Here is a 16,129-nt window from a genome sequence, read left to right as displayed (position 1 = left end):
TCATTTTTTTTCTTCTTCTCATCATAACCTGTTTATTTACTTGTTCTTATGCTACAACAACCAGAAAAATACAGCGGCTGGAAATGAACATATTTTCCATGAAGAGGAGTTATGGAGAGTGGTGGGGACCTGGAGGGAAACTAGGAAATGCAAAGGGGGCTGTGGCCAGAGCAGGGGATGCTAGAGCGACAGAATGCTGAAGATAGTTGTCCCAGCTACGAGATAAAAGCTACATTACATGAAATTAATGGAGGCTGTCTGCGACATACATGAATCACTGTTTCAACACTAAGAAACCAGCACAAAAGAATAAAGAAATCTGAGTACTAACTACATCTTCAAAGGTCTCCTATTTACCCAGCTATACTGGGTACTGACACAAGTGGGGGGAAATATAAGAAAAAAGCACTGCTGTGATCGAATGAATGCGACCATATGAGCTATATTGGAGCCGTATGCATCCTATTTAGCTGATATCAAACACAGTTTAATGAAAGTTAAATAGTTTCTGAGGAGTGCATGAGCTGGAACAGATTAGATTCCACCGAGGGGTCTCTCAGCATATTGTTGCTCACATGTATTCCCTGCTCAGGGCTGCTACAATTCCAGCACTCCATTAGCAATACACAAAAGACTTATGCAGATAGCGGGCATAAGCTCCTACCGCCATGTTGGGAAATAAAAACATACATACACAGACACACGCACACACGGATGAAGGTTTTGTTCAATGTGTTCATCTCAAAATAGATCTCTGTAATTCAAAATTGATAAGAGCATTTGTGGAAAGAAGGAAGTGGCTGCCTCTATTTTTAAAGAGAGAAATATGTAAACTGCCTCAAATAGAAGATACCGCATCAGGCGCATAATGAGAGTTTGATCTTTCAGAGGACAATGACATGGGTGAATGCAATACCCTTTTGATCTGCAAGCTACATCTGGCCTAAAGGTGCCATGGCTTCCCTGTTAACACCCCATGAACTTACAGGGGTGTATGCTCCTGCAAATTCTCCCACACACAGTATCTCCCCAGCAATGCCTCATTTTTTAAATGTACAATTCCTTCCAGAAATACTGCTCAACAGTCTGTCCATCTCTTCACATGGCTGTCGCAAAAACTGACATGAATTGTAATTAATAATTTCATTACTTAGCAAAGATTTTTTTTTTAACTTCCCCACTATTAAATTGTCTATGTGCATTTTTTCCTTCCTTCTGTCCAGGCACCCCCTACCCTGTCTTTATTGAGCCGACTTTTCATGGACAGACAGTGGTGTTCTAATTTAAACAGGCGAGATCTTTCACACTGGTCTTTCTATAAAAGTGGCCAGAAGGGTTGAATAGCATCATTTGCTCCTTTCAGATGAAGAGCAAAAGAAGTCCTTTCCAACCTCAGCTGTGTTCACTTTTTTGCTCTTGCATAATTGCAGTCAAACTTCATTGAACATTTACTCTATGTCTGGCATTTTCCCGGGGCTAGGCTGGTTTATAAAGAAGAATCAGATATGCTCCCTATACTCAAAGAGCTCATAGTTTAGAGTAAAGGTTCTCAGTTGGGGGCAAGGTTAACACTCCCCCCACTCTAGGATATATTTGATAATGTCTGGAGACATTTATTTTTGGTTGTTCCAACTGGGAAAAATGCTACTAGCATTGAGAGGATGGAGCCCATGGATGTTATTAAACATCCCATAAGAAACAGGACAGTCCTCGACAACGAAGTCCGGAATGCCAACAGCACTGAGATCTAGAGAGACGACTGTTTCCCAGGGAGGAGTAAGGTGAAATTCCTGGTAAACTTTGGACTCTCTGGTATATCTCTGTACCTTGTTCCTATTCCCGGTGAGGTCTGGACACTTTGATGTGTTGTCCCTTGATAGCACCGAGGGACTGAATGAGGCTTCAATAGCACTTTGCTTAAACGTTGAGAATCAACTCTTAAAAGCTTTTGGTGTGCTCCAACTTTTGGAAAATCCTTTTGAGTTTCTTAAGTCTCTGAGACTAGGAGTAAGGGCTCTTCTGTAAAGTCAGGCACAGGGAAAGAAAATGGAAAACAACATGCTTCTCTCCCACATTGTTTCTCAGCTATGGGAGAGTTTTCTATTAATATTATCCAAGTCCTTCTAGAAGGGGCAGGATTTTCTCAGTCATCTCTTGTTTGTCCTTTAATTATTATTCCTAGAAATAAAAGTGGCCTCACATTAGAGAACTGAGTGCCTTTTTGAGGCGGCCCGTCAGGTGCACTAAAGTCATCTTGGGGCTCTGGTATAATAATGTTATTAAGAAGAAGAGTAGGCATGAAGTTGATATGAGCTGCCTCTTTTGATCAAGAAGAATTTCCTCACATTATTCCTGCTGTCCCTGTCACCACATTACATCATCATATTCCATGTGACATCATGTCAGAAGTGGTGCACACATTGAAAGTTGCTTCCACCTGGTGGTGGCATCATGGGGAACTGAAGTCCTGTTTGACAACATCAACGAACCTGGTATATCTGAAAAAACATTGACGAGCATGTCCTTCAGTTCCTCTTAGATTTGTGCTCTTCAGATAATTGGGAATATAACATCACCGTGGCTAGAAGCTGAAGCATAATTTATAATGAACTGATAGCAAAGTTTATCTACTATGACTAATAATCATAATGTAGTAACGGTAATGTCTGTCATAATAAAAAGGAACTAATTAGAGTGGAAAACAATATCTCTCCTTAAGAAACCTTACCTCACTGAGAAAATAAGACATGTAGGTGGCACAACATGTACTAATTCACTTAGCACAGTGAACCCAGGTAACAGCACATGCATGGAATGATTGATTGACCCAGGAAATAATTCACATGGAAACTAATTGATTGAGGATAACTCTTATACCACCTTTACCTGTGACATGAGGCCCTTTACAAGGGTCCAGGGATGCTGTGGCATGAAGTAGCCCAAAGCAATTATATCTAGAAAATGACTCCTTACCTGTTCTTAGATGTAAGTATCGGCCGGCCTGAGTGTCGAGTAAGGAGAAAAGGCTGGCTGCAATGATGGTTGTGAAAACATATTTCTGATCAAGAACATTGTCAATGAAATGAGACTACGTTCCTGATGATTGGCAAGATTTGGGAAATATTTTGGAGGGACTTATTACAGTGTGCTGTGAGGATTTCAGGATTTCTGGAATCTTGCAACAGTTTCTCTTTAACCTGCAGGTGGCATTAGTAGTAAAAATGTATTTCCTATCATTCCTGAAAAAAATATTCAGCAATAAAGTGAGGGAAACAGTAAAGGGCTTCACAGCATGACTCAATTAGAGGAGCAAGCCCGATTCATTGCAGATGGCTTTTTGCTATGTTTAATAATCCAGGGAACTCAATGATCCAAATCCAGAAATAGTAAACTACAATTCTTATAGGAATTGAAAAATCTGGGGAAGTTTTTTCTTTCTCTTGAGTTTGGAATACAAGCATACGTCTATATGCATACACACACACATGTCTTTGTGATTCCGTTTCCATGTGGGAGGCCAAGAATCTGAGCACTGGGAGCAAACTTGGTTTTTTACTTACCGAGTGAGAATTGAAACTCAACTAAGTGTGATCGAAATTCTCTAAAACCGACCCCCTAAGATTCTCTCTCATTGCTGCTGGGCCCTATGTCTAGCCCAGAGAGACTTGCGCATTGCTAGTATAGCAGTTCCCACAGCCACGGTACTTACTTTTTTCACTTCTTCCTGGTGCAACAGCAACTCACTAACTGCACTGGCCAAGCAAATTCTTGAACTGAACGTGATGAAATACCTGGAATGGAGTCAATTTAGGAAAGTCTCCCAACCTCTTCAGAGAGATGACAATCCAACTAGTTATACCTGGAAATGGAAATGGGAAATTAAGAGACTATTTCTTTAAAAACTCCAAAGTATCAAAGAAGTTAAAAACTCAGGAAAACACAGAGAGCAGGTATAAAACCTATTGGGATTGGGGTCTGTGATCTTATTCTGAATTTGATGGAGGAGAATGATTATGAGGGTGAATATGTTAAATAGGATGGCCCAGCACCCAGCCTTCTAGCAATCCCTAAGCATCCTTTAGGGAACATGGCCTTCTAGCAGAAAGAAGCTGCAAAGAAATGACAAGCCAATTGGGGATCTGTGTAAACAGAAAACTCTGATTCTCCAAAATAGACCTACTAACTGCAGTGAAGTTAGAGGTTGTTCTGAAGTGAGCATTTTCTTCTCTGATGTTTCTCACACTTAAATGCTTTATAGTTCATACCTCTGCTTCCTTTCCAATGGACAGTTGAGAATTTTGCTGTGTTTTTTGTTTGTTTAGTTGTTTTTTCCAGAGACTAGTTCTCATTCTGTTGTCCAGGCTGGAGTACAGCAGTGCAATAATAGCTCATTGCAGCCTTGACCTCCTGGGTGGAAGCAATCCTCCCACCTTAGCCTCCCAAGTAGCTGGGACTATAGGCCCATGCCATTGTGTAGAGATAGGGTCTTGCTATGTTGCCCAGGCTCGTCTCAAACTCTCGGCCTCAAGTGATTTTCCTACCTTGGTTCCCCATCGTGCTAGGATTACAGGTGGGAGCCACCATGCCCTGCTGATTTTGTTGATTTTTAACAGTCGTGATCAAGTGCCAGAAGTATATCTGTAGCCATGGATCTATTCCTCAAAGTGCTCTTTAGACACTCTTATGGGAAGGTTAATATTTTATTAAATATTTAGCACTGACATAATGTGAAGAGGTCTTTCGATGAATCAGTTCAATCACAAGCTTTAATTGAGCCTGAAAGTTGTCACCCACATTTCTCGTTTGCTCACTAGCCTCTGCCGTGCATCACTATTGCCTTGACTCTGGTTCATAGGTTGTCTCCTCCCAGGAAGCACAGCTCCTCATGCAGCCAGCGTTGATGAGAGTTTCCATCAAGAAGTTCATGTCTAGTGGAGGCTGCCACTGCTTGCATCTCTCAGTGCGACCTAGGTCTCCACTGGACACTGCTATGCCCTCTATGCCCTGGCACTCTGTACTCAGTACTTCCCTGCAGTATGGGAGACTCTGGAGCCCACAGAGGCCCAGGTTGCCAACCTGGTCCATGGGAAAGTGGCAAAAAAGGCCTCCTTTATGTTGGTATTATTTTCTATTAGAAGGGGCTTCAAGCACTGTTGGCTGTGCCCAAAGACTTAAACAGCATTTAGGAAAATCACTTATCCAATCATAACTTATATCCTCTAAGCTCTCCACAAAACTTGGACACAAGTATCATGAAGGCTGGCTGGATACAGTGCCACCATACCTGAAGCACAGCCCAGTGCTAGGCTGGGGTTTCCTCTCTTAGAGATGCCCAGTGGCAGAATCAGCCCTTCCCGATATGACTTGTCATACTATGTGGAGCTGAGAATTCACTGCACTCAGCGGAATCTTATTTGAGTGTCCCATTTTTCTTTCCTCCCAGTGGGTCTTGCTGGGAACATGGAAAATCTGATTTCTTTTCTCTGATCTTCTTAACTCCAGATCTTGGAAACTTTTTAAAAAAGATCTGATAGTCTTCTTATTCATATTAAAATATTAGCTGAGCCAAAATAGCATGTGGTCTGACTTTTCTTTCATTATAAAAGAAAATCCTTTATAAAAAGGATTTTTTTTCATTATAATTTGAAAAGTGATTTTTTGAGATTTGCACAGTACTATGGATTGAATATTTGTGTTCTCCCAAAGTTCACATGTTGAAACCCTAATCCTCCATGTGATGATATTTGGAGATTGGGCCTTTGGGAGGTAATTAGATCTTTAGGGTGGAGCCCTCGTAAATGGGATTCATGACCTTATTAAGAAGAGACACAAGCTTGCCTATCTCTCTTTTTCCACTAAGTGAAGACACAGCAAGAAGCTGGCCATCTCCAAACTGGCAAGAGGCCCTCATGGGAACCCAACTATGTTGGCACCCTGAGCTCCATCTTCCCAGCCTCCAGAATTGTGAGACATACATTTCTGTTGTCTAAGGCACCTAATCTATGGTATTTTGTCACAGCAGCCTGAGGAGTCTAAGACACATGGTTACAAAATGTTTCATAATTGGCTTGATATTTAACAGATACCGTTAAAAAATCTCATGAAACCTAGACAACCTTGGAATTCTGGACATAGGATTGCCTCGACTTTAGTGTGTGAAGTAGTAATGATCTTCAGCAGGTGAGAAAACACTAAGTCATCTTTACTTGAAATTCTCTTATTAATCAGTTTATTCTCCTAGGATTTTAGCTCCTTCATGTTCTACAATACAGGGGATGTATATGGCAACTTATGAGAATACTGCAAGTTAATTATGCTATGTAATGATTGTCGGTCTCTTGACTGTATTTTCTGTTCCTGGTCTGCTACGTGAGTAGGCCATGACACCTCAGTTTTCATGGGTAGGACCTCTGTATATGTTTCCACTCATTGGCATTTCAACAGCTTTTAGGGTACATTATTTACTTTCATCAAATTCTCTTCAAAGATCTTTTATGGACATATCAGGCCCTGGTTTTATGATGACTCAAATATATGCCCCCTACCTTTGACCATTTGGAAGAGTGAAAACTATCAATCCTTGTAAATCCATTAATGCGTATTTGTTGCTTCTCATGGACTTGGTTTTTATTTCTACTCTACAAATATATACTGGACTGGCTCCACATTGTGCCACACCCCATGTTCCACAGTTCTTCCAAGAAACACACACACACACACACACACCTTCAAGTATATGCAATTGAATCCAATTACTCATTTCTAGGCTCTATCCTATCCACAATTCTGAAGAAACTTCAAGATTACATAATAATAGGTACTTCAGACTTTGGAACCAGAGATGTTAAACTATTGGTGAAAGTAAGATATTGAAAGACTAAAGATAGGATACGGGAAATAGAAAATCTAAGGATTTTCTAATCTAAGGATTAAGTGATGGCTTTATAACAACTGCTCTGTCTCAACTGACTTATCTTGGAAATAGAAGTCATTATAGTAGCTGTTCACTGTGTTTTATAATGTTATCAAGGTAAATAAAATGAAGGAAATATTTTGAAAAAACATAAGGATGGCCAGCGTCTGATTTACTGTTGCTGAAAACATCTGATTACCTGCAGGAAATTCTGCAATGCCCAGGAGTCCCACCCAGAGTGGGACTGCTATAATATCTGCAAACTAGTATCCCTATGGGCACAAATCTGTGGGTTTGTGCTGTTATGGACAGCTGTGTGTTAGAATTTGTCTCATCCTTTATGAAAATTCTTCACCCATTCACTTGACAGAACAAATCAAAACATGTGAGAAGGGATGATTGTTTCAAAAGAAAAGTGGGATGTGTAGAGAGGGTTACGCATGGAGAGATGCCTCTGTGAATATTGAGTGCAGCGGGAGATAATATGAAGTTTCTTAGGACTTGGCAACTGGAAGATTCGATGAAAGAAACTACGTTCCTTTTTTTAAACAAACAAACAAACAAAAAAAAAATGGCAGTCCATTAAAAAAAGGGAACACCAACCTAGCCAGTCTCAGACATTGTTAAAAAGGACTCAAGACCCATTCGTTTTGACTTAGGTGTGCATATTTCTAAACTTCTGCCCCTTTACAAACACATTTGTTCTAACCATATTGCAACAGATCTGCATTCTTAGCCAATTCCCCTGAATTCTTAATTCTTGTTAACAACTCTGGCAATTAACCAATTACTCCTACCACTGAAGGGCTCAGGGAGGAAGGGACAGATGATTTATAGCAGCACAGCGTCCATGCTTGTTGAATCGAGCTCAATTGCTGGAGTACTTCATTTAGAGAATAGACGGGGAGGTGAGTAGCCAACAGGCTGAAGATAATCAAAAGACTACAACTGCCAACAGGTGACAGGTTGGAAGTGCTCCTTCCTCTGACTCTTTTTTACTGTTATTTCCCTCCTGTCCTTGTTCCCAAAGCTCACACAAAATCCCGATGTCACTTGGGTGGGTCAGCCAGCTAATCGTGTTGAGGGTTTTACAGAAAGGTAGCATCAGAGTGTTTAAAGAGTCTCAGAGATTGTCTAGTCTATAAGTGCAGGAAGCTGTTCTACAAGGCCCTGGTGAATGACCCGTTAGATCCTTTTAAAATATTATCAGTAATGACTTTGGAAGGCAGCTCATTCCACTACAGGACAACTGTTTGTTAGAAAGTTTCCCTTAAAATGAGATACAACCTTCTAATATATGCCCACTGATTGCATCTGTCTTGCGAAGCAATCCAGAATCACTCCACTCTTGCTCCTAGATAGTGTGCCTCCAAAACTTGAGAACATCTTTAATATCCCATCCTTCACTGCAGTTCTTCTTCTCATGTTTGTGGGGCAGAGTTTTCTTATCTTTTTCCAGTCCCTCTTAAAAACACTGTTTTTTTTCTCAAGGCCCTTCTTAAATTGCAGCACCAGCATTTTTAACATCATTGCCCATGGTGCCTTCCTTGTGAACCGCATTCCTGCCATTTACATCCCCATATTATCTTTGGTCCCAATAAAACCATGGATTCTGAGGGACCTATTCAATTAAAGCCAATAATATGACCAGGACCACGCTGATGACATTTGCTAGTCCTTCCCTGAAATAACTTTGGATTTATCATTTCTGTTTCAGAACTGTTTCTAGGGCTGTGTGGCAGGGCTTGAACTTTTGATGTGCTCTTTAAGAGCACCTAAATTTACTGAGTTAATAAAATTATAGACACTGATAAAGGCAATAATAGAGCAAGAAGAAGTGAACAATGGTTTCAGCCAGAGGGAGAAAAGGGAAGGTCACTCAGAGTAGAAGGCGGCAAATAGTTTCTGCAGACAGGAACGCTCTTTGGTGGTGGGCATGGAGTTATCCCAGAGGGCAGGCCCAACCAGATGGGCAGACCTACCAGTGTGCACATGTGACTTGAGGGGTGCTAAAACATTCCTAGTCCCCAAATATCTGTTATACTCCTCCTACTGCCGGAAATCCCCATGTAACTAACTCCTTTAGCTTAAGGCCACTGTAAAAATGTAAATGTTCTCTGGGAGAGTAAAATATTAATCCATTATCAACTAGTGACATCTCAGCTACACTTGACCAAATTAAAACTAGCTGGTCACTGAGCAGACTCCTAGAGGAATAGGCTACAAAACCGATATGTTTTAATTGAAGGAACAATATAGAAAGATAAAATTTCAAGACTTTGTGGTGCAAGGAGGTGAAGAGGAAGGATAGAGATAAGGATTTATTTGGTGGAAAGTGAGTTGCCTGAGACAAGCAGGGTGCCTCTGTGGAGGCCTGTGCAGCCCTCAGCAGCAGTGTGGATACTGGGAACTAGATGAATAAAGTGAGGATGCTAAAAAGCAGCTAAAAAAGAATATGAATAAATCTCTTAGGTTGAAGTGCTGTGGAGGGATGCCCTGAGGCATTCTCTATCGAGCTTGGGCCCAGGAACCATGAATTGGCTGGGTGGGCAAAATGCCCTAGTTTTTTGATTTTTAATTTTAATTTCTCACTTCTGAATGGACTTAAATTACTTCAGAGCTGTAAACTGTAAGGAGAAATTCATTTGATTCCCTGCTTTATTGCTGACTTTATTCTTTCTGATTTTCTCCATTTTATTCCTGGTGAGACCCCAAAAGGGTGATGAATTAGGAAGGGGAGGGGAGTTGGAGGTCAGCAGACAGATCATCAATGAAAAAAAGCTGAGGAAGAATAATTTTCGTATTCTTTATAATCATGAACTAGAAAGACTCTCTGAATTCCAATGTAAGAGAAACAACTTAATGTGACTTAGGCAGAAAAGGAGAGTGGATGAATAATAAATACATAAGTAAATAATAAAGAGTAGAAGGAGAGGATACAGTCAGGATGCCTGGATGCTGAGACCTTTATGTTGACACCTCTCTTTCTCTCTCTATCTCTCTTTCGCCTCCTTTTCTCCTGTTTTTCATGTGTGCCTCTTTCAGGTGTTAGGTTCATTCCTTCCTCCCACAAAGAGGGTTTCTCCAGTTGCAGGCTCACATCTTCTCAACCTCATGACCACATCTAAAATAGTTCCTTTTGTTGTTGTTGTTGCTCTTAGTTCAGTTTAGGAAAAATATGAAAGAGCTGTGAATGGTTCCATTGGGTCCTAGGCTTATTCCCAGAATGATCACCAGCTCCAGTAAAGTGTGAGGCAATTAGCTTATTCTGGATTCAGTGTAACCCCCAAGGCCAGATAGCCGATAGCTGCTATCAGGGAAGGGGAGAAGTGATGTTGGACACACACACGAAGAATTATAACACAAAGGAAGATTGAGGGAGTCATTTAATAGCAGTGTACCTACAATCCTAATGAAAGCCGAGATCTTGGTGGGGTTTTTACACCCTCTAATCTAATTACAAAATTGTAAAATGGACCTTATTAGTCAGCTAGGGCTTCTGTGGTAACAAAACACAACAAAACAGGTAGCTTAAACAACAGAAATGTACCCTCTCATACTTCAAGAGGCTGCAAGTACAAGATCAAGGAGCTGGCAGGGCTCTCCTGAGGTCTCTCTCCTTGGCTTGCATATGGCTGATTCTCTGTGCACGTTCATCCTTGGTGTTTCTCCCTCTTCTTATAAAAACACCAGTCATGCTGGATGTGGGGCTCACCCGCAAGACATCAATTAGCCTTACTTACCTCTTTAAATGTCCTATCTCCAAATATAGTCACATTGAGGCTTAGGGCTTCCAGATATCAATCTTCCAAGGGACACAATTCAGTCCATAACATGGACTAGTCTAGGTTTCAGTAAGGAAATGGACAAGCTGTAGAATGGTGTTTGAGTTTTTTCCCCTAAATTATAGAAGATAAGTATGAACCAGGGAAGACAAACCCACCTGAAACACATATATTTGCAATGCAAGGGTTGAGGGGCTTAAGATCAGGTGATTATGACTGATAAGGGTACTGAAGACCAGATGTAGCAAACAGGCAAGACATTTTCCTAGAATGAGTTGGAAGTTTTGCCTAACAGTAAGACTGATTTTATATTCTAGGAAGTGTCTCCCCAAAGAGGGAAGCCCTAGTTTTCAGAGAAGCAAGTGCTTCTGTGCCAAGTTAAGGAATAATCTGTCTCTGATCCTGTCTGATGTATAAATTGGCCGTATATTTTTGGCAGTGCCATCATCCAAGAGCTAAGTTTTAAAAAATGTCTAGGAAAATACAATACTTATCTGCAAATGTGAATGCTAATGAAACCCTGTTGCTGGCTAATTTCCATCAGAGGAAATTGCTGCATATTCAAAATATCTATAGGTGGACACTGAAAATCATCATTGCTATTAAAAAGCAGTTTATACCAGAGTTCATGTTTGAACTAAAGTGAAAATTCTGTCTAATAAGAATATAATAACTGGTAGTCTCAGTATTTAATAGGAAGGAATGAAATTTGAGAAAACAGAAATAAAAGGTTTTTTTTTTTTTGAGAAATCAACTAGATCTAGGGAATAATTACTATTGTGATCCATTGAATAGAAGCAGCATTTATTCACTTGGTGTGTAGTTTATTTATAATCCTCCTACCTATGAACACAGACTGCATTTGGGGTGTGTATGTACATGTGTGGGCAGCAGGGAGAGAACAAGTTGAAAGAGAATGAAATCAATGTATGAGGAACATAATTTAGGAATTTATCTTTTTTTAGTAATAGAGTTTGAAAAGTAAGATAAACCTGATAATGAGTTTTCTTCCTTGTAGCCAGGTTTGTGTATAAAAGGAAAAGACTTTCTCATATACAAATGCAAATCTATGTACCATGCCCCCGCAAATATAAGCAAGGATGTGCACATATGTCCCAAATTAATTCCAAAGCAATTTCAGACCCAGATTTGTGTTAATGCATTTAGCAAGTAATTAGTTGTCCATTCATTCATTAACAGCATATTTTAAAACTTCTTGCAAAACCCAACCTCCCCCCTCAACAAAGTGGCACTTCTAAGAAGACAGAAGGGATAGAAAATATGTCGGGTAAGATGAGAAAACAAATCAGAGAAAGAAAATTACATGTTAGCTGTAGAAGAACATTAGTCATAGAAATGGGATTTACAAAGAACACACTTTGCTTTCCTTTACCTTTTCACACAAAAAGGGGTGAAGTTGCGAATTGGAACTGCATCAGTGGGTACTTTAGCATTTTATGATTCCAGTTTAGTATAATGTTTTTCTCTCTTGGACGTTATAATTTTTCTTCCATTTGTAAAGCGCTTTATAGTTTTCTAAGCAGTTTCACATAGAGTAGCTCATTTGTGGAACTAATAGCATTTATGTGGGATCACAATATTCTAATAGAATTGTGCAATTCGCATAATGAGTTTAACTTGTTATTAAAATGAATGCCACTTGGATAAGATTGAAGGGGAAACCAGGCAGGTCAACAATCTTGAGGTAAGTTCTGACCATTTTGGATTTGTAAGAGCTGAGGGTAAGAAATAAAGATACTTTGGGAGAATATGACCATAGATAAAATAAGTTTAAAAATGAAGGCTAAAGGCACACAGATGTCCTGTTCCTATTTCAAAATTTCACTAAGAGTTGTGATAGAGATTGCCAATTTCCATTCTCCTCCTTTTCCTCCTCTTACAAACACAGGCTCTGCATTACTGGATGTGCCAAGCTGGAAAACTGCATCACCCAGCCTCCCTTTCCCCTTCTTGCTTTTATTAGCCTATGGTTTTTGCAACATGCTGGACCTTCTGACTCCAAGGAGATCTAGATAATGGCAGCTACACAGTAAAGATGGAGCAGAAAAAGATGGAAGGAATCTACGACATCAGTGTTCTGTTAAACACCTCCATGCATTCTTCTATTATTCCAGTCATTGCTAGATGACTAATTTTGCTCAGGTACAACAAAACAACTTGGTGAAGCCTGCCATGCACCTCTCCCTTCCTGATCTACAGAATCTCTAATCATTTTACCTTCATATGGGAAACTAATAGGAACTTCTTCAGCACCCAAGGAAGTGCAACCCATAAGTGTTAGTAGTAGTGTATGAAAAGAGTTAACACATGTTGGGAATAAAAAATACCCTTTCCAATGGGTATTGGAAATGTAGCCAAGATATCCATGCTTTCCTTTTTCTTTCTTTCTGTCAAAGAGCCCCGATATATTTTGCAAAAGGCTTATCTGGCCTCCCAAGGAACATTCCAACAGGTGATCCATAGTGATTTTATATAAATAAAGCAATGTTGTCCAGTGTTGTCATTCCCTTCTCTGCACATACACTCCCTCCATCTGCCATTCCTGCTCACAAATAAACGTCCTACATATTAGCCTTTGTTTCAGACTTCTCTTTCCAGGGGTCCCAGGTGATGACAGATTAAAATCATGCAGGAATAAACCAGTCCTGGATTGCCTAGCTCTGAGCGTTTCATTTTTAATATAAACAGGAGAGTTATCATAGCTTTCAGCTCAATAATTTATCTATTGATAAATTATTAATATTTATCTATGGTCACATTCTCCCAAACTAGCTTTTATTTATTTACTATAAATATTAATCTATTGATAATTAAACCATAATTTATCTTTTGGTTCTATTTTATAATTTTTAGTTTTTGATTTATATTCTCTATTTCATGATACTTCATTCTTGTATTTTCCTTTAGTTATTTAGACATAGTTTTCTTCAACTCTTTGAATATATTTTAAATAGATGATTTAAACTCTGTTTAAAGTCTTTCTAGTAAGGACAACTTCTGAGTTTCACAGGCCAGTTTCTATTGACTGGTATTTTTACTGTGTGTGGGTCATACTTTCTCATAATTTTGCATCTCTTACAATTTTCAATAATATATATATATATTTATTTTTAAATATTTAATTTAAAAATAAAGATTGCACATATTCAGTGTGCACAATGTGATGATTTCATATATGCATACATTGTGTAATGATTATCACAATCAAATTAACACATAAAATTATAAAATCAAATTTATATGTCATCCTTGTGTGGGGGCCATGCTAATCTTCTCTGTATCATTCTGATTTTAGTATATGTGCTGCCAAAACAAGCACTAAATATTGTAGTTAAACAATGTGGCAACTTTGAAAATCAGATTTCCTTACACTTTTCCCAGGGTTGTTGCTGTTGCTGTTTGTTATTTTTGTGGCTATTTGTTTAATTACTTTCCATGAGTAATTCTGTGGTATCTCTTTTATTTGTCCTGTGTGGACAGTTAAGCTTATTGGCCAGCTGATTATTAAACTACGATTCTCTTAAATGCACTGAACTAATAATTTTCCCTGCCTTCTCAAAGGTGGTTTTGTGTGTGTTGGGGTATGCCTTCAATGCTTTGCAAGGAGTTTGCAACTCTGCCTTCCTTTTTATTCCTGCTTGGGGAGATCCTCAAAGTTGGCTAAAGTTGAAAGAGTAGAGCCTTCTCAAGTATTTCCTGGGCATTTCCTAACCACATGTATATGGTGTTCTAGATTCCCAGGAATAGTTTAGTACTTTAAAAGTCTCCTATGAACAACTCTTTTCCTATTTTTTTTCCCCTTGTAGTTATTTTTCTGGTCAGCTTCTTGTTTATCCCAGCTGTTGTCTCACCTCAAGCAGCTGCAATATTAAACAATTACCACTAATTATTTCCAACAAATACCATAGAGAAAAAGCTGTTTTTAGAGTGTGAACTCTGAGTATAAAAAATAATAATAAGGAAACGCCATGCAAATTGGGGTTTCCAGGGAACTTCCAGATAAGTCAGATAATGACAATTCTGTGGCTATAGGACTTTTGAGGAAGTTCAAACCCAAAACCTGTCTGCCCCTACCAATGGCTATGAAGTTGCTGGTTTCAATGCCTACATTGATTGTGAGGACTTTTATTTTCAAAGGTTCTGTAGATCTAGAGAGAGAGAACAATAGAAAAATGGTCAGTTAAAATGCCACAGTGTCCTGTTATTACCACAATCTTACCACAGTGCTTTTATTGAATAAATCCTTCTTGAGCTTGGTTAATTTTCAGAGTACTGAAAGTATTTATTTCACCTCTTTTTGTCAGTGTTTTCATTGCTTGTATAAAGGAGTAAATTATTGGACATCATTACTCTGTTATTCCTGCTGATGTTACCCTCTGAAATCAATCTGAATCCAAGAACAAAGGGGGAATTAAGATATTCTTAGATTTAAGAAAGCTAAGAGAATTAGCTGCCAGCAGAACTACCTTAAGATACTGGCAAACTAAAGTTCTCTTAACTAAATTAATTTTTTAAAAAATGATAAGAGAAGGACTTTTGGAACATTAGAAAGAAAACAAAAAAGAGAACAAATATATAGGTAAATAATATGGAAATGCCTTCTTTTTAGTTTTCTAAATTGTGTTTCTCTAACGTGTTTCTCACTGTATGTAGACAAAACTTTTAAGATAGTTGTATAATGAATATAGAAGGATAAATGGGTGTAAAGAGAGAGAATATTTCTATGGTTTGCTCAAACTGGTAAAATAATGATAGCAGTGGACTCTGATAAGCTACTTATATATTATATAATATCTGGAACCTTCGCTGAGACTATGTATAGATATAAACTCAAAACCACTGCATATAAATCAAAATGGAATCATAAAATATACACTGAATCCACAAAAAGACAGGACAAAGAAACCAAAACCTGGAAAGCAAACAGAAAATCAACAGAGAAAGAATTAAGCCCTGAAATACCAATAATTACATTAACTATGAAAGGACTAAACATACCAACTAAAAGATAGAGGTTAGCAGCATGGACAAAAATAACAAGCCATTAATATGTTGTACATCAGAAACTTGCTTCAGATATAATGATATAGGCAGATTTAAAGCAAAAGTATAGAAAAAGGTATACTATGCAAACATTAATAAAAAGAAAGCAGGGGTGGCTATGTTGATATCACATAAAATAGATTTCAAAGTGTATTAGTTCATTCTCACATTGTTATAAAGAACTATCTGAGACTGGGTAATTTATAAAGAAAAGAAAAGAGGTTTAATTGGCTCACGGTTCCACAGGCTGTATAGGAAGCATGGCTAGGGAGGAAATTATGTGGTGGAAGGTGAAGGAGAAGTAGGCACATCTTACATGTGGGTGCATGAGAAAGAGTGAAGGGGGAAGTGCTACACACTTTCAAAC

The 16,129-nt window shown here is 38.8% G+C and overlaps 1 non-coding gene across 1 annotated transcript; it reads right to left on the bottom strand.

Annotated features, from left to right (window-relative positions):
• Positions 1 to 13,935: 13,935 nt before the first annotated feature.
• Positions 13,936 to 14,038, bottom strand: LOC112423771 (U6 spliceosomal RNA). Its single transcript, XR_003014327.1, has one exon. It is a non-coding gene; the product is annotated as a U6 spliceosomal RNA (small nuclear RNA).
• Positions 14,039 to 16,129: the final 2,091 nt, after the last annotated feature.

This window comes from Macaca nemestrina, chromosome 13 (genome assembly GCF_043159975.1).
Source record: "Macaca nemestrina isolate mMacNem1 chromosome 13, mMacNem.hap1, whole genome shotgun sequence".
In the NCBI taxonomy this organism is placed as follows: domain Eukaryota; kingdom Metazoa; phylum Chordata; class Mammalia; order Primates; family Cercopithecidae; genus Macaca; species Macaca nemestrina.
The sequence above is the reverse complement of the archived record's forward strand: the minus strand, read 5'-3'. Positions and strand labels throughout refer to the sequence as shown.